The following is a 23,857-nucleotide window of genomic DNA, read 5'->3' as shown; positions in this document are numbered from 1 at the left end:
AGTTTGCTTCAACGTCTTATTTCACTCCACGTCTTATAATTTATCGCATTTTCTCTAATTAGTGTAGACGGTAGTGCACTCTACCGGGAATGAAATTTTCTTAATATATGCGATACACGTCTTGAATAATTTAATCGACGGTTTAGTAAATCAGGCTAAAAAATCGAGTGTCGTTTTTTTCCCAGTAGGTATACAGTTCCGGTTTCTAAAGACGCAGGCCTCCGAGGGCTTGCTTGTGGACAAACTTTAAATTGGAAACGTCCACTGAGTTAAAGTTACCTTGTTTCAAATGTAATTTTCGCGAAAAAATCTCAAAGAAAAACAATTTTTTCCCTCGTTTCGCGTGTATTAATTGTTACGTTAAAGTTTATCTTGTTGTAGTGACCCGCCGTTGTTTGGAACTCGTCGCTGAAATGACAATATCGCAACTGCAATAATTTCGCCAAGTTTGTTCATTAATTAACAGCCGCAAAACGACCACCATATCTATTATAAACTACGAGCACATTACTTATGCAGTTTGATCATGTATCTAAAGTTGGTAACATAGGGCCAATTAGTTTTAAACTTATCAGCTGGGGGATAAGTTTCTCAATTGAATCAAAATATGAATGAGGATCATTGTAACGAGATATCCAATCAATCATTGGAATCATTAATCCGATCCACTTAATTTGGCCTTCTTTTATTCGCCACCGATCATCCATCAATCACGCGATTAATTTCGTGGTCGGATGTGAAAAATTCGCACGGCTTTTTCCATCAAACAACAAACGGAGGGAACGACGCTCGATACGCGAAATTCTAAATTCCAATGTAATGGAGTCAAAAATTAAAATCCCATCTAGAGTAAGCCGATTCGGGGGCGAAAAAATATTTGCCTATAAAAAAACAATGTAGAGTTACATTGCCACTTTGCAACTCAAATCCTGCTCAGAATTTCATGTACAAAATAGTTAGACAAATTCAATCCTTTGAAATGATTTGGACAAATAATTTTTTTTTCTTTTTGGGCTTTATTTCAAGCGTAGAACCGTTTGACGAACTAATAAAATGTTCCCGTCCTTGTTAGTTCCTGTAATGTCGCCAGAGAGCGCAGTTGTTCCATTACAGTCTAGTCTTCAGAGCAACGAATTTGGAAAAAAAAGTGTATTTGTATAACGGTTAACACATAGCTAACAAAAAAATACAAGCAGATAGAGCATTAAATTCGCAATACTAAGACATAAACATAATGCAAAAATTTTGTCGTCAACTATATTTAAAAAAAATTACTTTAACTAATTTGCACTCTGCCTCATATTTTTCAAAACGCTGCAAATACGGTTACAGATGCATGAAAAATGTTTCAAAGAAAGTTGTGGAGAATTAAATTTCCTACAAAAAAGTCCGCGAGACCATATCCTTATCTTCAACCATTTAGGCCTCAAAATTATTCAAAGATGCTCAAACTACGGATTTTGCCGGTGGTCAAGTAATGGAAAGTTAATTTACATCTAAACCGTTGACGCTAGAAATATGGTGTCGCAGACTTTTTTGTAGCGCATTTAATTCTCTACAACTTTGTTCCTTACACTTTTTTTGTATCTTCAACCATATTCACAGCGTTCGCAAAAATAAAAGGTGGAACGCAAATTGATAATTCCAAGCTATAAGTTTTTGCGCACCGTCGCATATTTATCAAAACGCTGGTAATACGGATGAAGATACAAAAAAAATGTAAGGATCAAAGTTGTAGAGAATTAAATTTCCTATAAAAAGTTTGTAGAAAAAAGTTTTTCTACATTTTGGGTATAAATTAACTTTCTGTTACTTGACCACCGGTAAAATGAAACGAATCCGTCGCTTGAACTTCTCTGAACGTCTATGGGGCCTAAACCATTGGAGATAGAGATATGGTCTCACGGACTTTTTTATAGAAAATTTAATTCTCTACAACTTTCTCCATAACATTTTTCTTGTATCTTTAACGGTATTCGCAGCGTTTTGAAAAATACGGAACAAAGCGCAAATTTTAAATTTCAAATAATTTTTTTCTCATGTTTCTGATGAAAATTTAAGTTGTAGTTTTTGTCAGTCTGTCACGAGAGCAAAGCTCAACATGTCTGCATTTTTTTTTTATAATTAATGAATTGGTTGTATTTAAATCAATTTAAAACGCTCGAAACGCCCTCATTTTTCCCCTACCGTACTATTTCTTTGGATCCAGAAAATCCTACGTTGCGTCTCCTAACTTATAGTCCTCCGTAGTCCCAGGGAATGTTAACGAAACGTCGAACTATTTCTCTTGTATTGTTTGCTCGTTAAAAACGGCAGCAAAACCTCTCCCTCTTGCATCATAATGTGCCATTAGTGAATATATGCAATGTATCGTGAATCAGTCGGATAAAATATCGCGCAAACAATACCCAAACTGATTAATTCTGTGCAAAACAGAACGGGCGTAACTGCCACATTGAAACAAACGAACGAATAATTCGCGCTCGAGGCAAATGAGAACACATTAGTTTTAGTGAAAAGGTAATGTATTGTCGCGCCTTCGACACAACACCCCTTACCTGAATAAGGACAGAAATCGCATTAACTCCTAGCGCGCTAGCTAATTATATCATTTTTCCCCAGCAAGAAAATCGAATATTAAATGTTTATCTAAAATTTTTCATCGACACTAAAAGGAAGTAATCCCGTTATAATTGATGTTTACTGGAGCAAGATAAGATTTTATTTCATCGGTTAAAAGAGATTACGTCGAAGCGGAGGATTTTTTTAAAAATCGGTTGGAATTTTTTAATATACAGTTTATTTAAACGCAAACCGGCGAAAAGACGCGCTTAAAGAATTTTTTATCTGATATGATATTGTTCGATTCGCTGAGAATGGGAGAAGCGTATTTTTTATTTCAAAGCAAATATTGCTCTCAAATATTTAAAACTAACCGAAGTTGGCACAAAAATGCAAACTGTTCCGCAACCCGCAACAATATTTGTGCAAAGTGTTTCCAAGCATTTGTTCACATGTTTCTTAAAAAAAAATCATTCACTAATTTTTTAATTTTTGAAAAAAATTGTTTCAATTTCTTTAAGTTAAAGCTACAATTTGCTGAAATAAGGCAAAAATTTTTCTATAAAATAATTGCAAAGTTTAGCCGAAAAATAAGTAAATTTTGTCAAAGTAATTAATTAGGTAAAAAATCAATAACTTAAGGTAAAACTATTTTTTTCAGCCAAAATACCAGAAATGTATTCTGAAAATTTTGACTAAAATAAGGCAAAAAACTGCCAAATTAAGTTGAAAACGGTGTTATTCTTGCCGTTTTCAAGCGTTGAAGCACATTTTTAAGCTGAAGGGTTTACTACATTGATCGAAACAATAACTAAAATTTAGGTGTAACAAATATCACATTTTCTTTTAAATTGTTTTAACAGTTTTTCTAAAAAGTAATTGCCAAATTTAGCCGAAATATAACAAAATTTTGTTAAAGTAATTAATTTGGCGAAAAAATAAACTTAAGGCAAAATTTTTATTAACCATTTTTTTAGCCATAATGCCAAAAATGCAATTATTTCAAAAAATTGTATCAAAAATAAGCCAAAAAATTGGCAAATTAAGTAGAAAACAGTGTTACTTTTGCTTTTTTTTTAGCGTGGAAGCACTTTTTCAAACTTCATAAGTCTCAGCTTATTAGCGAGATGTTGCTACACTAGCGTCACGGGTCGGTTTAGAGAAGCGTCATTAATCTAATCCTCAATTAAAGGCGTGATTAACTGGTCACGTGACCAAATTGAAACAATATGGTTGGTTTATTAGCGTTGTTAACTATTAACAAGGCATTAAATTTTAATAGAGCCTTCTATAAACCGGCTCTAAAGAAAGTCCAAAATGACAAGTTCTTGTAGATCATCCGTTTTAACAGGTGTTTAGTTTAAAATACAATTATTTTGCAAAATTTAGTGAAAAATAACCTAAAAAATCGTAGAATTAGATCTAAAATACTATAGTTTTTCTTTTTTTAAAATTTAGGCTTTTCAACATAACTTCACAAAAAATAGTCCAAAATTAACTTATTACAGAGCTTCTGTGACAATAGTTTAATTTTGCACTTTTTAAACGTTTAAGCATGTTTTAGAGCTGAAAACTCAATTTTATTATGACATTAAAAAATTTAATTCCTCGTTAAAGATTAACAACGCGAATGGACCAATCACATTTGTTCAGTTTGGTCACGTGATCAGTTAATCACGCATTTAATTGCGAATTAAATTGATGACGCTTCTATAAACCGGTTCTAAATTAGATCAAACTCTGCATTATTTCTGCTTCTTTTTTTGCACAGAAATTTCGTCAAAAGTAACGTAAAATATCGCTAAATTAAGTCAAAAATGGTTTAAATTTCGTGAAAAATAAACAAAAAAATTGACGATCTGGATCGAAAATGTTTATTATTTTTGTATGTTTTGAAAAAGTTTTAACACGTTTACTGAGACAAGTTTAACGAAATATTCGAGAAATAATCAAATTCTTTCAAAATAGTCTAATTTCTGGATTGTCCAGATGTTTAAGTACGTTTGGTATTTTTGAAAATTCTAAAGTTTAACACTGTTTTTAGTTGATCGTTTGTTAATGTCTATGCAGATGAAATATTTTGTATATAAATCGATTCTTTTAATTTCTGCTTTATGGAGCGTTTGAATATTAAAAAACGCTCCACAATTAATCATCTTTCAGGAGTGCATTAATTGAAATTAATTAATTAATTAATTGTTAATTAATTATGGCTTCTGACCTAACCAAAAATTGAAAGAAATTGGACCCAATTTACAAAAAACACCAGCGGCTTGTAAAAAATGCAAAAACTATATGTCTCAAATTTCATGAGAGTTTGAGATCAACGAAAAAATGTAGTATTAATGGCCGACTAATAGTTTCTATTAACAAGTTAAAAAAAATTACTAGAGTTTTCATTCACAGTTCGTTGTTTTATTCTACACATTTGCTGTATCTCATATTTCTGTTTAATGTTTTTTTTTCTTAACCACTAAGCCAGCCCCGGTCGTTTTTTGTCCATTTCCTGCCTCCTCCGTGTCATCATCGCCGCCCCCATCTCGTTAATTGAATAGTTGCGATGTCGTATTGTTCGTGTTGACCGCCTCAGTCTCGCATAGTTTCCCACAGAGATATAGAAATATGTATACTTGTAGAACAAAGTTTGGTAACTTTCTAGTAACCGAATTATAACTCACTCAATGCAACAATTGCTTCGTTACACAGTCTCTCACAAGTTTCCTTATCCTTATGCATGCGCCGTATAGAAATTTTTTCCTCCTCTCTCAACTTTTCTTTTGTCAGTTATATTAAAAAAGTACATTAGAAACGTCAGATTTCAGCTGACAGCCGTCGTATTCACGCTCGCCGTCACAAACAAAACCCCTCGTTGTCGCCGCCTCCGGTTTCTGCACACTTGCTGGTGACGGCCAACGCGTCCTTATTAGATTAATCACCACAGGTTATTGTCCACCGCATCGGTCAAACGCATCAATCGATAACAAGGGAATGATTCCACTGCAGGGATTAGCCGGAGGTGATCTCGCCAGATGCACGCGGAATAATAAGAGAACTAATCAAACTAGCTCAATCAAAAATACTTCCAACAAATTTATTATTTGCACAATTTCATTTAAATTGGACGCTGCGCGACTTGAGAAAATTAATTATTAGCCGCTAATTTAAACATGAAACATTCAAAACATTGTCTACAACTGGACGGCCTCTAATTGACTAATCACCGTTTCGCTTCTTAATTACTCGACGTAAATCATCGCAAATGAATATAAATAACTTTTATAGAATTTACAGGAGCGATCAATCTAAATCCGCCTCCAAGATGAGCACTTTTTCGGATTAAAACGTCGCTTTTATTAAATACTAGGTATAACAACAACGGAATTCATAAATCATTGCGTAATTGGCCGGATTTTTTCCAATTCGGAGCTTCACATTGCAATTAATTACCACCAATAATTAGCCTATTTCACGGGTAATTGGTTATGTAAATTTTTGGACACACCGTATCGTAAATATTTGTGGGGAAATGTTGATTTTGGTGACTGAACTTAGCCCACAAGCACACAGATTTTGACTTAACGTTTTACAACATTAGTATTTGGTTGTATGATTACGTTTTCTTTTAACGTTCATGTAACGTATAGTTTAAAAACCATCTTTAAACTCTTCATCAGTTTTTAACGTTTAAAGTATGTCCTAACTTGTAAAAAACGTAAAAAAACTTTAACGTTATTAATATGTGTTTTTCCTTACGTTTGTTTTAAACGTATAATTAACGTTTCAGAAAAAATAAATCTGGTTTTCATGGCACTGTCTAACGTTAATGTTAACATTAACTACAACATTGTTATCTGGTTGTATAATTACGTTTTCTTTTAACGTATATGTTACGTATAATTACAACCATCTTTATACTTTTCATCAATTTTTAACGTTGAAAGTATGTCCTAACTTAAAGTTGTATTTACGTAAAAAACAAAAAAGAACATTAACTTTATTAATAACTGTTTATACTAACGTTTGTTTTAAACGTATAATTAACGTTTCAGAAAAAATAAATCTAGTTTTTATGGCACTGCCTGACGTGAATGTTAACGTTAATTACAACATTGTTATTTGGTTGTATAATTACGTTTTCTTTAAACGTTTATGTAACGTATAATTAAAACCATCTTTATATTTTTCATCAAATTTTTAACATGTAAAGTATATCTTCAATTAAAGTTGTATTTACGTAAAAACCGTAAAAAACTTTAACCTTATTAATATGTGTTTTTACTTACGTTTGTTTTAAACGTATAATTAACGTTTCAGAAAAAATAAATCTAGTTTTCATGGCACTGTCTAACGTTAATGTTAACATTAACTACAACATTGTTATTTGGTCGTATAATTACGTTTTCTTTAAACGTTTATGTTACGTATAATTAAAACCATCTTTATATTTTTCATCAATTTTTTAACAATAAAAGTATGTCCTAAATTAAAGTTTTATTTACGTAAAAAACGTAAAAGTACTTTAACGTTATTAACAATTTTTTACTGACGTTTGTTTTAAACGTATAATTAACGTTTCAAAAAAAATTGGTTTTAATGGCACTGTCTAACGTTTGTGTTGATTAGCGTTAATTACAACATTGTTATTTGGTGGTATGATTACGTTTTGTTTTAACGTTTATGTTACGTATAGTAAGTATAGTTACCATCTTTATACTTTTTATCAATTTTTAACGTTTAAAGTATGTCCTGACTTAAAGTTCCATTTACGAAAAAAACGTTAAAGGAACTTCAACGTTATTAATAATTCTTTTTACTAACGTTTCTTCTAAACGTATAATTAACGTTTCAGAAAAAATAAATCTGGTTTTTATAGCACTCTCTAACGTTCATGTTGACATTAATTACAACATTGTTATTTAGTTGTATACTTACGTGTTCTTTTAACGTTTATGTGACGTATAATTAAAACCATTTTTATACTTTTCACCAACTTTTAACTTTTAAAGTATGTTCTAACTTAAAGATGTATTTACGTAAAAATAGTAAAGAACTTTAACGTTTGTTTTAAACGTATAATTAACGTCTCAAAAAAACGAAATTTGGTTTTTATGGCACTGTATAATGTTAATGTAACTTTTTAATTGGGGGTAAAACGAATATAAATAAATTTAACAAATTAATTGTATAGAAAATATAGAATATGTAAATAACGACTACAGTAATAACTACTCTTGTAGCTATTTTTGACCATCATTATGAAATATAAACAGGAAAAATAACAGCTGAAAATTATTTTTAAATAATATCAACTTTTAAAAAAATAAGAAAAAGTGCAGTCCCGGTATTATACAATACCACGTTTGAAGTTTTATTTAAAAGGTAACATGTTTTCAAATATTTACTAACAGTGTAAAAAAAGCAATTTTTGCTTAATCGTCTTACAGCTATCCGAGGGCGTAATACTTTTTCATAACGAATTTTTTATAATATAAAAAAAATATTTGAGTTATAACATTGTTTGTTGACGTTTATTATTAGTTTTATTTTTCCTAGAATTTTACGTTAAATTCTTGCGTTACAAAATTTTCCGTATCCGTAAACATTTTTGCGTATAATATAAGTAACGTTTTTTTAACCTAATTAACGTTATCTTTCTTACGTTAGTGTGCTTAGTGGGTTGGGTGACCCAACATACGTTCGAGAATCGGATAATAGAAATGTTGGCTTTATTAAAGAGATTATGTCTTAGTTGGTGGGATTCGAAGACGATCCGTCAACTCGAACTAATTCTCGAGATAAGGGACCCAGAAAATGATTTTCACATCAAGCTGCTCACACAGGGCGATTGAAAATTCTTCGCCAAACACATAAATAACTGAGCAAACAATCCAACTAATAACGAAATCAGATTTGGAGGCGACATAAGGCCATCAGTTAGAGCGCGAGCAGTTTCCCAACGGGGTTGCATTAATGATATATGATGAATATTACGCACGTCGTAATTCATCTTAATCTTCAAGAGTCGAAACCCGAAACTGATAAATGTTGGAATTTGGAATGTCACCCTCGATTAGGAGCAAACAATCTCGGCAAGAAATAATTTCTTTTTGACTTTTCGCCGGTTAATTTCTTATCGGGTGAGGAGTTCAATCACTGTCGAGTTAAAAAACGCGACCCCTCTTTAATATCTCACGCTTGGACAGCTCGGTTTTCGTTCACGTTTCGTTTAATCTGGCCGAGTCAAACACACACGGTATTCATGGAAAGTAGCGTTTTTTTCTGTTTGCGGCTATTGAAAGCGAAGCAATTCGCGTAATTGCAAACGCCGTTGACTCGTTCCATGTCGATTTAGTTAAGTTTTTATAATCGGAGGCGATGTGAAATTTTGGTGGATGCGCCGGGATATTGACTTGATTTAATTAAAACTTCCCTTGTCCTTTCCAAATATTTTTTCGGGTCTTGTTTGCCATATTTCCGTGAAAAGAACCTCCCGGAAAATTGTAAATCGGAATCTCGAATTGTTGGTCCGTAGTATTTCCGCGCAAAAACGCATTTTCTCGCCTTGGCTCACTCTTTTGATACGCCACCATATAAAATACATATGTTATTTCCTCGTGTTTTCTTTGTGTATTTCCCGATCGATAAATTGACAGAGTCGATCATTTGCATTTTCTCGTTTGAAAACGATTAGTGATTTGGAAACGATTTGATCGATGAAATTTTTGTTTACTGAATCTATTTTAATCGCAGCCATTACGCTTGTGATTCACGACCGCTTACAAGCAACCAAAATCTGCCATTTGCAGATAATCCTAATGTCGCGTTAACACATGATTAGGATCCCAGGTCGGGAGCTGACCTCTGACGAATTTATACTTCATTTGCGGTAATTCGAGTTTAAAACGCTGAAAGACGACCGATTTAGGGACATTTGTTTGCACGCTCGACCACATTTTAACGTATTAATATTATTTGCATTTTTTCTCCTATATTTTAATTGCTCAAACACTGCATGTTTAATGTTTAGCCGACTTTTGTCCCACTTATTCCAAAAACTAATTTGTACAACTCCGCGTTTAATTACAATTTGCATCTAAACTTAACGTTTTTCGTCTCTGGCACTGTTTGAGCGTTGCTTTTCTCTTATTGCAGCATCTTGCCGTCATTAAATTTTAATCCTCTTTTCTAAGCAGGAATTTCTATTCATCCCAGATGACAAAAAATCCCTCAATCACTCCAAACTAAATAAAGCTAATGCAGGTTTTTATTCAACTTGTGATTAATGAGTCCAGAACTACAATAATTATTTGTGCATAAATTTTAATCAACTCAAAATCCAAACGTAATGGATTTGAATATTAAATAACATCCAAAAATAAACATGTCATAATTATTTTGTTTATTTATCAATTATCATATTACTAATTTATTAATTTCAAACAAACATTAATGGCACATTCTGACAAAGGCAAACTTTTGTAAAAAAAATTATAGCTTTATAATAATTATTACTAACCCAGTAAAAAAAACGTAAAAACAACGTAAAACAATAACGTTTTTTTTAGTTTTTATTTAAACTATTTTGTAACGCAGGCATATAACGTAAATTTGGACCAAAATTTGGATTAAATTTGGATTAAATTGGATTTCGATGGACACTAATAAGATAAGAAAATATACATAAAACTCATAAAAAAAAACTATGTTACTCAAATATAACCGTAATATGATAACCATGTTCACATAACCGATATATAAACTAAATCTAGCAAACGCTATATTGCAGTTATATAACCGTCATATAACTTTTGGACATAAGCTAGTTATAACCATGGTTACATTATCCATATATACATAGAATCTAGCATATTGCATCAGAAACCTAACTGTTATCTAACCGTATTATAATCATAGTTAGGTAATCGTTATATAACATAACCTCTGGCAATATAACTCAGTTAAACTGTGTTCCTAATACCCCTTTATATGAAATATGAATGCAATTTGTTTACGTAATTTTTTTGTATATATTAAGAAAAAGTATTTTTTTTACTTATCTTACGATAAAACGGAGCAATTTTGTGTGAGTCTAATTTTATTTATTAACATCCAAAATACAATTTTACATAACTTGCTTTTCTAGAAATATAGCAATAATAGATTTTTTTCTTAAAATTTTGAATTTTTTGGAGAAAGTATCAACAAATGTTTTATATTTTTTATTTTCGCAATTACGGCAAAACTACTCGAAAAAGTGGAACAATTTTTATACTATCTTATGTAAAATGATCCAGGAAATCGACTGACGTCAAGAAAAGCGCCTAATTCCCAATAATTTTTTAGTTATGATTTTTGTATTTCACGTGTTTTTGCGTTTATGAGCAATTTGCGAGAAAACTGTTAGTCGGAGAACAATGATCTTTTTTGAAAAAGATAGATAATCAAAAGAACTTTTAAAAGATAATAAAATTAGTGATTTTTGCTTTTTCCGAAAGTTTTTAAGTTATGAACTCACACCTTTGTCACACCTAAAACTCGTTAAATTTGTTTTCACCGACCTTTTAAGCACTTTTTCAACTAAAAACTGAATTTTTTCGCATTTTTTTTTCTAAACCAAAAAACTACAGAACTGACAAATGACCATTAAATTTAAGCGCTTAGTTAGTGTTTAACCATGGGGTTAAAAAAATTGTTTAGTAAAATCTCTAAATTAATAAAAAAATCCGGCTCAAAAGACCATTTTTTTGAGTATTGACTTTAACCTTGAGTTATTACTCAAACATTTGGTGATCTTTTTCGTTTTACCTATAATTTTTTCATATTTTTTTGGCAAATTAAAATCTATTAAATAGAATTTTTCATCAAAATTTTGATTTTTTTGGGGAAAGTATCAACAAATGTTTTTTTTTCTCAATTAGGACCACTATTTTGATTCTAGTCCAAGAAAATCGATCAGCGTCAAGAAAGTTTTCAAATTCCCATCAGTTTTTTGGTTATGATTTTTTTTATTTTCACCTATTTTTGCTTTTATGAGCAATTTGCGAGAAAACTGTTCGGAGAATAATAAACTTTTTTGAAAAAGATTGATAATCAAAAGAACTTTCTAAAGATAATAAGCTTAATGGGGTTATCTCTATTAGTTTCGTAGTTATTACATGATAAATGTTTCGGAAACCGAAAATCGTCAAAAATTTCGACGAAAAATGAGACAATTACGTCGAAACTAAGAAAATTAAAACAAAACGGTGTATTTCATTGTAAAAAACAGATCAAAATCCATAGAAATATATTTTTTAATTTTTTGGGGAAAGTATTAACATTTTTTTATTTTAGTAATTACGACAAAACTATTAAAAAAAAGTAAAACCAATGTAAAATGATTTGGGAAATCGACTGGCGTCAAGAAAATTGCCAAATTTCCAATAGTTTTTTGGTTATGAATTTTTTTTAAATTTTATCTGTTTTTGCTATTAAGAGCAATTTGCGAGAAAACTCTTAGTCGGAGAACAATGGTCTTTTTTCTCATTTATTTTAAATTTTTTATAATTGATTGTCAAAAATAGATGATAGATTAGTTATAACCATACAGTAGTTATTTACTGATTAGTTACGTTAATTATAGTTTGTTTCACGACATATAACGTTAAATTAAAAAACTACATTAACATCACACAGTGACATAAAAACCAAATTCCGTTTCTTTGAAACGTTAATTATACGTTTAAAACAAACCTTAATAAATACATTTATTAGTAACGTAAAATTTCTTTTACATTTTTTACGTAATTACAACTTTAAGTTTAGAAGTACTTTAAACGTTAAAAATTGGTCAAAAAAACTACGTAACATAAACGTTAAATTACAACCAAATAACAACGTTATGAATTTTAACCCAAAACGTATTATAAACCGTTTGTAACATTAAAAAATGTCAGATCTACGTCTGTGTGCTCACTGTGTGTCGAAAAATCGATCGAGACTCTCAGAGCTTTATCAGCCTATTGAGTAATTGTGTGAAGTTTGCACAAACTTCGTGTCTGTATCTCGGAACCTTCTCGCCGAAAGTTCGATAAGGTATCGTGGAGAGTAGAAAAAAATCGCGCCTTAGGCTCGTCTGTTAATGCAAATCAGATTTGTACAACACGGGCAATTTATTGACTCGTCTCGGCTCCGCCTCGGCCAATTAATTTCGTGGTCGAAAAATCAAATAAAACACAAGACGGATCGCCCCAATAAAACTACAACACGTTTCCGTATCGAATACGAAATTAAGACAGAGACAAAACTACGCCAATTAACAAAATCACTCACCGTTAATCGGTTCGGGCGGCGTTAAAGGGGGCCCTGATCGATGCCCTCCACTTGTTGGCTATCAACCTGGAAGAAAAAAGATGCTGTACCACGTTAACGACAACCAGGGGTTTTATGATTGGAAAGTTTGGCTTGAAATTTTTATGCAAGCTTGTAATTTTCCTAATCTGGTGAATTAAGATTTTGGGCGAGATTAGCTAACGAGATAATGATGGGGCTTGTTTTAATATGGATTTTATGGCAGTGGCGGGTTTAACAATTTCCTGCAACAATTAAACAATAATACGAAAAAATAATCGCACTTTTGCGGCCCTATATAGTAACTTACTTTATTACAGATATAGAAAGGAGTTATCTCAGTAAAGTTGTAAATCTGCGACATTAAATGCGAAAGCAAAGTTTTCCGTTGCAGCAGCACTTTTGCCAAAGTTTTCGGCGATTTTTACGCCGTTTTTTCAAGCCAAGCCGAGATAATCTATAACTTGGTGCTTTTTTTCAATTTGCAAAGGCGAGTCTTTGTTGTTTTTCGACGGTAATTGGAGTTTGGAAAAGGCCGAAAGATAAAAATTTTATGGTCACGGCGCATCATCATTTTATATTAGGGAGTTCTAGGCAAAATGGGCAAACCCCGAATATTTTGTTGTGCTTTTAAAAAAATCCATTAAAATTATTGTACTTTCAGGTACAAAAAAATGAATGAAAAATTTTTAATTAAAAAGTTGGAGTTAATTAAAATCAGAGTGCACAATAAATGCTGGAATAAAATTGCGTCTGTTTTTATTGCGACACGCGATTATTTCAATAGAGCATTTTTTGTGAAATAATTTGGGGGGCGGGCTGTCATGTAGCGATTTTTCCTTTTTGACATGTGCTGATTTCGAAACATTTCAACCACTGCCATTCGTTATTAGGATTGACACACTTTTCCCTTAAATCCATCTCGGGCAAAGAAAAAAGCCTCGAGCAAAGCTTTCGGAGTATGGCACGGGTTATTTCAACTGTCCCGTCAAGGAAGAGCTTTGATAAATTACTCTTAAAAAATAAATTTTCTTCACATCGGCGTGATGTAACATTGATATATCTCGTCCGATTCCGGACCGAAACTTTTCCGCACTAAACTTTTCTCTCACACGCTTTTCTATTGTCTGATGGTTTTGTTATTCATAGGAAAAAAGAAAAACCGAAATTGAGGCGACGAAAAGCAAATCATTGGGAGGGAAAAATGCAAAGCTTAAGTGGAACCACGACAATGCATCGCTTTTTACACAGCAAAATAAACACCACAATCCTTAGAATTTTATTTGGCCAAATATTCAGTTAATTAACCTAAAACCCTAACTATCAAACATCAGAAAACAAACAAATTTAATTGACGGTTAGTGTATTATTATTAACTTGTTTGTTTAGGATGATATAATATTACTGAATGGCAAAAATAGTTATTAATAATACGAGTGCAAAAACACACCCAGAGCTGTCGTTAGGCAACGAGCGTAAGCGAGAACTTTATGCGTTTTCGCATAAAATTTATTCAAAATTTTTTTTGTTGGAATATTTTAATTTAAAACACGTTGCTATGGGAAGCGTGTCTTAAAATAGTGAAAACATGAATTTAAAACACGTTTTAAAATAGTATTTTTAATCTAGGATGCAGGTAATTCTGGATTAGTTTTTCGAATTGAGTTACTTTGCCAAATGAGTGTTTAATTGTTCCCTTTTCGGCCTCATCTTTGTTTTATTGTGCCAATCACTTAAATGGACCGAATCGGAACAAATTAAATCAATTTTGCATTAGACTCGTCTCGAACGCAAATGACATTTTGAATCACATTTCATCCAATCCATTGACTTCAAATTAAACAAACATCCATTCATCTTCTGGCTCGCTCCCAATTCAAAAACTACCTTTAAAAAGATTAATTTTAATTAATTGCTGCAGCAATCTCGTATTTTCTTGACGAATTCAATTCACAGTAAATTGTTCTCGACTCTTAACATATTTCGCTTTATGTGAGGTAATAATTGTCCTTTGCCATTTTCAATACGCTCAACAAAATTGGTTGTACTGTAAAGCTGTTTATGGTTTACGACCGGCTGTTAAACCCCTATTACTGACCGAAAAGTCCGCTTAAAATCCGAATTGATGTTCGGATCACTATCAAAAAATGGACAGATAGGACGCAAGAAAGGTTCTAACTGAAATAACGACGAAATAATAATAAAAGTGAGTGGAGGGAAACAATGACCACAATTGCCTTCAAAAGACGTTTTTTACGAAATGTACAATGCAATTTACTTTGCAAACTGCAATTTGTGCGAGAAAAAAATTAATTACTTCAGTCATTGGAACAAAGCTTTTGAACCACTTTCGAGCAATACAGGGTGGCCCAAAGGTGCGTAATCGGCCTATAACTTTTTTATTATTGGAAATATTACCGTGTCTGTTTCACTATCCGATATATCGACATAAACTAAACAATTTTTTTTGTACACATGGTGTTGTATACAGGGTGGTAAACCAAAGTTACATTTTTTTAAATAGAACACTATATATATTTTTGCACAATTCGTTTTCTTGCGAAAAAATAATGTAACTTTATATAAACTATTATGGGTCTAACTCTTTTCCTTTCGGAATTATTAAACTTTTTATTAAAAAAAAAGACCAATTTTTGAAAATTTTCTGCTAAGTCGCCTATGAATATTTTCGAAAAAATTTGCAACAGTAAAACTCAGAATACCATGTAGTTTTAGCAATAGTCGACTTTTACTTAAAACGTACAGATAATGTACAGGGTGTGCCAAAACGCAAAAAGTTTAATAACTCAGTTTTTTCAAATGGAACACTATGTATTTCTTTACAAGTATCAATAGCATTTTTCATAAACTTTTTAAAGATATGCAATTTTTATAGCAAATTTGAAATATTTCTTAAAGTGTTATTTTTTTTTCTTTTTTTATTTATTTTATTATTAATTCTTGATGAGCAAAATTTATGTATCAAGTAATAATTAGATTAATAATGTAATTAGTCACATTAGTACATATCAAAAAATAAATTACAATTTGACATCAGATTCGAAGATCAAAAATTTTCTTGTAATAAGATATTTTTTTGAAAAATTTAGAAAAATATTTTAAATTTGCTATACAAACTCGATACTTTAAGAGAGCTTATCAAAAATGCTAGCGATACATGAAAAAAATACAGGGTGTTCCATTTGAAAAAAATGAGTTATTCAACTTTTTGCGTTTTGGCACACTCTGTATATAATCTGCGTGTTTTAACTAAAAGTCGTCTATTTGATAAAACTACAAGGTATTCTGAATTTTCCTGTTCCACATTTGCCGGAAAATATTCATAGGCGACTTTGCAGTGATTTTTCAAAAATTGGTCTTTTTTATAACAAAAAGTTGAATAATTCCAAAACGAAAAAAGATAGACCCCTAATAGTTTATGTAAAGTTACATTATTTTTTGAATAAATTTCAATTATGCAAAAATATATAGGGTGTCCCATTTAAAAAAATTCAACTTTGGTTCACCCTGTGCATAATAAAAATATTTTCAGTTTGTGGATTTTAAGCCAATCAATTCGATAATAAAAACAACTTAGTAATATTTCAATTAACAAAAAGTTATAGACCGATTACACACTCTTGGGTCCACCCTGTATGAATATAATTCGTTGTTTCGAAAAAAGCTTTTGGCAAAAAATGTATCTGTACAATTCGGGCAATTCTGCCGATATCGCAAACACCGCTCTCTCTTATTGTCTTCCATTTGAAATATTTCATCGTTCCGTTAAAACAACAAATTAATTATACGAAACAAAAGTCCGAAGCCTCGAAAAACAATCGAAAGCAAAACTCGGCTCATGTTTTCTACTTCTGTGAACCGAAGACAAATTACTCATTCTCTTCCATTCTAATCACGGAATGAATATAATAACAGTCTCTCATTTAACACAAAGTGCATAGAATATCAGGCTAAAATTTCCCACAAAGCTGGTCTCTTCTATTCTCGCATTAAGCTCAATCATTTTTCACTAAGCAATCCGTTTGTAGCCATTGTTGCGGCCTAGAAATACCCATTGTGGTACCGCCAACTTAACTCGCTCATTACCCAAATTCCCTTTCAATCAAATAGTTATATAATTCCGGCTGACCTATTTCCGGACGACAAAAAGGCCTCTAATCGAAAACAAACGCGACCCGCATGCGACACACGCATGCAAATATTTATGGTGTAGTTTTTACGATGTAATGGCGCCTGAAATTAAAATGGCGTTTATTCCGCTTCGATTCCGGCAGAAAATTAAACAAGTTTGAGTCGTTTTTAAATTTCTTTCATGCAAATCGTCTTTGCATACGCGTAATATCCTCGACAAGAAGAATTTTCCGGCTTTGTTAGACGGTTGACTCGATGGCTTAAGGCGAGGATGTACCACGATGCTTTAGATGTGTGGGAAATCGGAGCTCTGAATTGAAGCTTCATAAGCACGGAGAAAATTATGTTAAAGGGAGACGAAAATATTTATATGCATTTATGTCGCACGCAAGGAGAGGAAGTCACTCCATAATACTCATATCCTGAGTAAACACGAGTTCACTTTTAAAAAAACTTCCAATTGAAATGGAACAACTTTAAAGTCTGAAATTCATCACCATTGAAAAAATATGCGATTTTTTTCACGTTCCAGCGGTTGATATAACGTTATACGTTGAAATTTGCAACGTTGTTATTTGGTTGTATGATTACGTTTTTGTAACGTTTATGTTACGTAGTTTAAAAACCATTTTTATCAATTCTTAACGTTTGAAGTACGTATTAACTTAACGTTGTATTTACGTAAAAAACGTATAAGAGCTTTAACGTCTGTTTTAAATGTATAATTAACGTCTTAAAAAAAACGAAATAAACGTAACGTTTATGTTGCGTAGTTTAAAAACCATTTTTATCAATTCTTAACGTTTGAAGTACGTATTAACTTAACGTTGTATTTACGTAAAAAACGTATAAGAGCTTTAACGTTTGTTTTAAACGTATAATTAACGTCTTAAAAAAACGAAATTGGTTTTTATGATACTGTATAATGTTAATGTTATATTAATGTCTTGAAACAAAATATAAATAAATGTAACTAATTAATTGTATAGAAAATACAGAACATGTATAATGCATCTATTTTTGACAATTATTATAAAATATAAAAACGGATAACCAAAATAAAATTAAAAACAGAAAAAACAGTTAAAACAGCCTTCTTAAATGATGATAAAGTAAATTAAAAAACATGGAAAAAGTGCAGTGCTGTTATTATACAGTGTTTTTAAATAATTCTCATCTAGTCGTCTGTGAATTTCTCATGTAAAATCAGAAAATGCCGCTTCATATAACTAATGATAGGCATTTAGACATCGAATATTATCATTCTTCATTCAAGTAAATCTCCAATTCGGAAATAAGCTTCGATAATAAAAGTGTTTCCTTGCACGGTGTAACATTTTAGTTGCATTTTAATGAAATTTTTAAAAGAAATTAATTGAATTTTCTCAACTGACAGATCAGATTTGACATTTATTGACAGAGGATTCAATTGAGCAGAGCGGCACAATTTTTTTTCACGTAAACCAATTTCAAAGTTAACTAGATAAGAATCATTTAAAAACACTTTGTATAATATTTCATTTGAAATTTTGTTTAAAAGATACAAGTAACGTGTTTTAAATATTTAATAACTGTGAGAAAAACAAGTTATTTAAAATAATATTTTGATTGTTGAGTGTAAAATTATTAATAAAATAAAAAAAATGTTCCGTTACAAATAATTTGTTTTTCCTAAAATGAACAAAAAAAATTCCTAAATAAATTGCATTCATATTTCGTACAGAGTGGTCCATAGAGTAGAGTTGAGAATTGTCCATAGCTTTTATGCATTTTTCAGCTTTTTTAAAACGTTGCTTGTTGACGTTGATTACTGGTTTTATATTTACCATAATTTTACGTTATTAAAATATTATTGTTAATATTTTACGTTAAAATAGCGTTATTTCCGGAGACAATTTTGCGTTAACGTTTCTTTCTTTACGTTATTTTTACCTTAGTGAGCTCACTGAAATTATGGTGGATGCGCCGGGATAGTGAAATTTATCTTTCACAAAATAATATTTAGTAATCAATAGAAGCACCGAGGTAAAGAATTGCAAGATCGTAACCTATAAAAAGACAGGTATTGAGTTTGTTATCTGAATTTCTAAAATGTTTGCAATTTTTCAAAACTTTTTCAGGGTTTTGCACATTTGTAGGTGTAATTCGATACGGAAATTAATGTAAACTTTTGTAATTTCCTTATTTACAAAATTTATTAAAACACAGCGGCCACTGCAGCAACATTCATAATTTATGAGAATTCAATTTAATTGGCATTAAAAATTTACGTCTGAAAATGACGACTTAAAATTTAATTACCTGTATCTAATTACAACACGGTAATTGGCATGTGCCACACAATGTAATCTTAATTAAACAGCTCTTAAAATTTAATTAACAAAAGTAGGTTAAACCTTGCTGTAAACACAATGTGATAAAGTGTTTGCATCTGGCATATTAGAAAAAATGTAAAAAGCTGTTGTCTTGTACATAATTTTCGCACAGTGTGGGAACAGGCAACTTTCCGCCCGGTTAAAAACTACTCACTTTCCGCCTGTCACTCAAATCCAGCGGTCGCACACACAATAATAATTTTTTTCGCACACTCTTCACTCACACACTCGTCGCAAAATTTCCGCCACTTCGAAATATCGTCGACACCGTGCAAAGCTCGTCGCAAGACTCGGGCGTTAGCGTGTTTCGTCGAGTGGGGCGAATTGTGGTGGGGGAAGTGGTGGGGGTATAGGATCGATTCGAGAACAAACGTTATAGAGTGGAGCTTTCTTTAAATGCTGTTGCCCTAGGCGGCGTTGTGCATATATAACTTTATACCACACACACACACACACACATATAAAAATCTTCCCCCGCCACTTCTTAATTGGAGATATGGTTGTAGTGGGGGGAGGTGTCTCGCGAGGGCCGTATACAAAATTTAAGGGCCCGTAAAAACGGATCCAATCTTGGGCATGGCACACTTCATATTTCACATTTCCATTTTCATCATTAATATTTGACGGTAAAAGATAGTCGGAGTGGTGGGGGCAAAGCCTGATGGTGGTGGGGGGGTAACTCTCAGAGGATGCGATAAATAGATACGTTTATAATTATTATGTGGTCGCTTTATGACCGAGGGGGTGATTTATCAGCTGCCGATGATTAGCTTATATGTTTAAATCAGTTCGTTTATTTAATAAATTGACTTGTCGCGTGTAAACAAATGTGTTTGCGAATTTGAGTTACGAGCGGATTGGGGTTTTTTCGCCAAATAGAGCTTTTGTGATTATTTTCTCTAAATTGCCTTTTAGGTAATGGCAGCGAAATGGTAAACTCCTCCTGTATAAATCCTCAAGTTTCGTTGTTCCTGCGCTTTTACATTATGCAATAACTATGGCGATACAGCGAAAAAGTCAAACACGACTCAACCTGCATCCGAATAACGCCGATTTACATCCGAGATGGAGTGATTCATCTTATTATTCATTTGCAAGAGTTGATTTCCTGAATGCACGAATAAACGAAACGCCATCGAATTATTTCATTGCATAAACGGAAAAATCATTTTATGTGGCAGTAAAATCGACAATGTTTATGTTAAATAAATTAAGCTTGGATTCGCCAAATTGGCGGAGGCGCCGGGCAAAGTCATGTTAGCTGCATTGTACCTTAATTGCTTTTAAAGAAATTAAATTCACAATTTCTGGCATTGAATCGATTTTGCTGCGAGAGTGGCGCGGAAAATGATTTCGTTTCATGATTGTATAACACTTTTCAGGTTAGTTTCAGTCTATTGTACGTCGAGTAATTTCAAACTGTGCTAAATTGAAACGTTCCTTTATGTAAACGTTTAGCGGAAGATTTATCTTCACAAAACTAATTGTGATAAGGATTTTCGTCGTGTTTGATTTATTACAGAGCTCGATGATTGGGCTTTTTTCGATAAAGAAATCGACTGAGAGTCAGCAAGTTTACGAGTGACCCTTGATAGGCATCTGTGGCAAATGAACTTAAGATCTGGGGACTAATTAGGGCGCTTGCACAAATCTGACAGTTACTTACGGATCGGAAAGTGGACGAAAATCGATATTTAATTTAAAAGTGCGCACTTTAATAACGTGATTTTAAAAAAATACGGGTTGTAATTATGGTGGATGCGCCGGGACAGCAAAATTTCTTTGGCAATAAGTTTGTTGTACAATAATAAAATGTTTGTGTGCTGAAACAACCTTTTTCTACCTTTTATTAAAAAAATGGCCCAATTGAATTTTTTTTATTTTGGTTGTTTTCATTAAAAGCGCGCATCTCGCCGTTCGCATCCCTCTTCAAGTCGTATCTTTTTAATTTTCTTTTGTTAAGGCCGTTACTCGTCGCTATTAAAGATAAAGTCGCGTAATTCGTTTTGTTAAACTTCACCATCTTTAATACTCTTCCAACGTAAACAAGTCTATCACATTTACTCTCACATGTTTTATTCCAAATGCGAGAAACTTTTTTTATTTTTTCCTTCCTTCGACTTTATCTTTTGTTTATTTAATTCGCGACAATAAAACGGAAAAATGTGCCGAATTACTTCCATTATCCCTTATCTCCCGACTTTTAGCGTTACACCGCCGCCATCGACAAATCATTTCTGATAACAATTATCCTTTATTTCTCCGCTAACTTCGCCATTAATGGAAACCTTAAATTCGTTACGTTGATTTTCGCTCAAATGCGACATTTTTATCACCGAGATAAGCGTCTAAAGCCCCTATATGAATATGTAAAATTGCGACACACGCCCGGATTAAGCCCTGAATTACTCCGAGTAATTGTCTTTTTTGTAGTACAGGACCGGCCTTTGTACTGCGCAAAAATCGATGCGTCATTGGCGAAAAAGTTTGCAGATGAAACAATGTCTCTCCCGATTATCACCGAATGAATTCCGCTCCGCAATATGTTCCTCAAACAATTTTTTAACGACCAGAAAAACACACGATCAAGTAGGCCACGACCCCGTCGAAACAAATGACTGTCAATCAGACGAATCGAGTTACACCAGAAAAAACAAAAGAAACGTTTCATGTATGGCAGCTCAAATGAGTGCTTTAAAAAACTGGGGCGATTTGTTTCGTTAAGGTTGGTAACGGAACGGTTTATCTGGTCTGTCACAATTTAGAAATCTAGGCCAACTATGTTCATTTGTGTGCTCTTATCGGCGAGCATTCCTGCAAACGTCGAAATTTCTTCCTGCACTCGGTGCTTATTAAAATATTAGCCTGCGAAGCAGGAAATTGGTAATTAATATTCAATCGATCACTCGATAAACTTGTCGAAATTAATTACATCACTCCTAAACAAATTAATTAGGAAAATCCAGCAAGCACTCGTTAAAAAATAAAAGCCAACTCTCAAGTAAGTTTTTCTTGCGCTCTCTTGTTGAAAAAGTTGGTTCTTTGGAAATTAATCTCGGCTTGATTTTAATTAAGCCAATCGAGACTGCATGGCGATTTGTTTGGTGGAAATATTTTGTTTAATTGGATTTATTGGATGACATTGTTTCGGTTTTAGACTTGGATAACAAACTGTTCTGTTTTAAATAAGTTCGAGGCTTGGACAATGTTTGAATTGGAGTTTGTAATCCTTGACCGCTGAGATAAATCCCACAGCGAGATTAAAAAATTTTTCTATTGTGTTAAGTTTGGAATCTTGTGCGAATCCTTAAGGATATCAGTATAATCTCGCTCTTTGGCCCTTAATAAAGTTTCTCTCCTTTCCCCGAAGTACCGCGACGAAGCGCAGTTACCTAACCTCAACGTATCCCGTTGAAAACAGGCACTTATTATGCAGCACCCAAGGTAATACTTTCCCCATACCAAGATTCTACATAATAGTAAAACTAACAACACACTTAATATCAAGTCCGTTGTGACACTTGCGCATTATTAAACACTAAATCAAGTAGACCGAGCACGGGGGAATTACCCGTACACGAATATGTCTGTAATTAAGTCTCAACAAAACTGAATAATGCATCCCTGAAATATCACTCTCTCGTTTTATATATTTTTTACGGTCGTTTCATCAAGTCGTTACATAGATTATAATAGCCCCCGAGTCTTGGCCGTTATATGCATAAACACAATGAAAATAAATCACAAACACACAGGAAATCTCGTCGGCTATGTTGCGGCCATTAATATTGACAAAACAAATGCAAATTTGAGGAACAAAACGACACACCTGTCGTCGGTTGTAAATTTCACTAAGTGTCGTTTATTTGACGAAGTTTTCTTACAGGATTTCGCTCTTTACAGCCAGGTGCTTTGCACTTGACAACCGTAATTATCAAAGTAGGCATGTAATCGAAGGGGGGACGCGATTAAAAGATGGTAATTAAATAAGTTGGCATAAATTGGAGGACTGGGACAGATTGAAGTTTAACGACTGCCAGTTGGTACACATTTTTGTGTATTTTAAGAAGTTTCTTAATTTTTGTTTTGTTTGATTCTTATATTTTAATGCATTGTTTTTTTTTCTTCTGAAAAACGTACTGATTTCCAAATATGCTCTGTATAATTTTATAAAACATCTGTTTAATTTCTACAATGTGTTTCTAAATGATTCTCATCTAGTCGTCTGTGAATTTTTCATGTAAAATCATTTTGACATCGAATATTACCATCCTCCATTTATTAAGTCTCCAAATCGGAAATAAGCTTCGATAATAAAAGTGTTTTCTTGCACGGTGTAACAATTTAGTTGCATTTTAAAGAATTTTTTAAATTAAATTAATTGAATTCTTCAATTTACAGATTTGACATTTATTGACAGAAGATTCAATTAAGCAGAG

General features: G+C 32.4%; 1 protein-coding gene across 2 annotated transcripts in view; it reads right to left on the bottom strand.

Moving 5' to 3' along the window:
- Positions 1 to 19,771, bottom strand: part of LOC659728 (uncharacterized protein) — a 102,568-nt gene extending 82,797 nt beyond the window's left edge. Inside the window, exons 1-2 of one of the 2 annotated variants that reach the window (XM_015981120.2) lie at positions 19,573 to 19,771; positions 12,874 to 12,939 (exon numbers count right to left, since the gene is read on the bottom strand). The gene's annotated coding sequence lies outside the window, so the exon portion shown is untranslated. The remainder of the gene's footprint in view (positions 1 to 12,873; positions 12,940 to 19,572) is intronic. The other variant, XM_008193734.3, reaches the window with a different exon arrangement.
- Between the last annotated feature and the right edge of the window lie 4,086 nt (positions 19,772 to 23,857).

The sequence above is a fragment of the Tribolium castaneum genome, chromosome 8 (assembly GCF_031307605.1).
Source record: "Tribolium castaneum strain GA2 chromosome 8, icTriCast1.1, whole genome shotgun sequence".
NCBI classification, from domain to species: domain Eukaryota; kingdom Metazoa; phylum Arthropoda; class Insecta; order Coleoptera; family Tenebrionidae; genus Tribolium; species Tribolium castaneum.
Note: the sequence above shows the minus strand (reverse complement) of the source record. Positions and strands in the feature narration are given on the sequence as shown.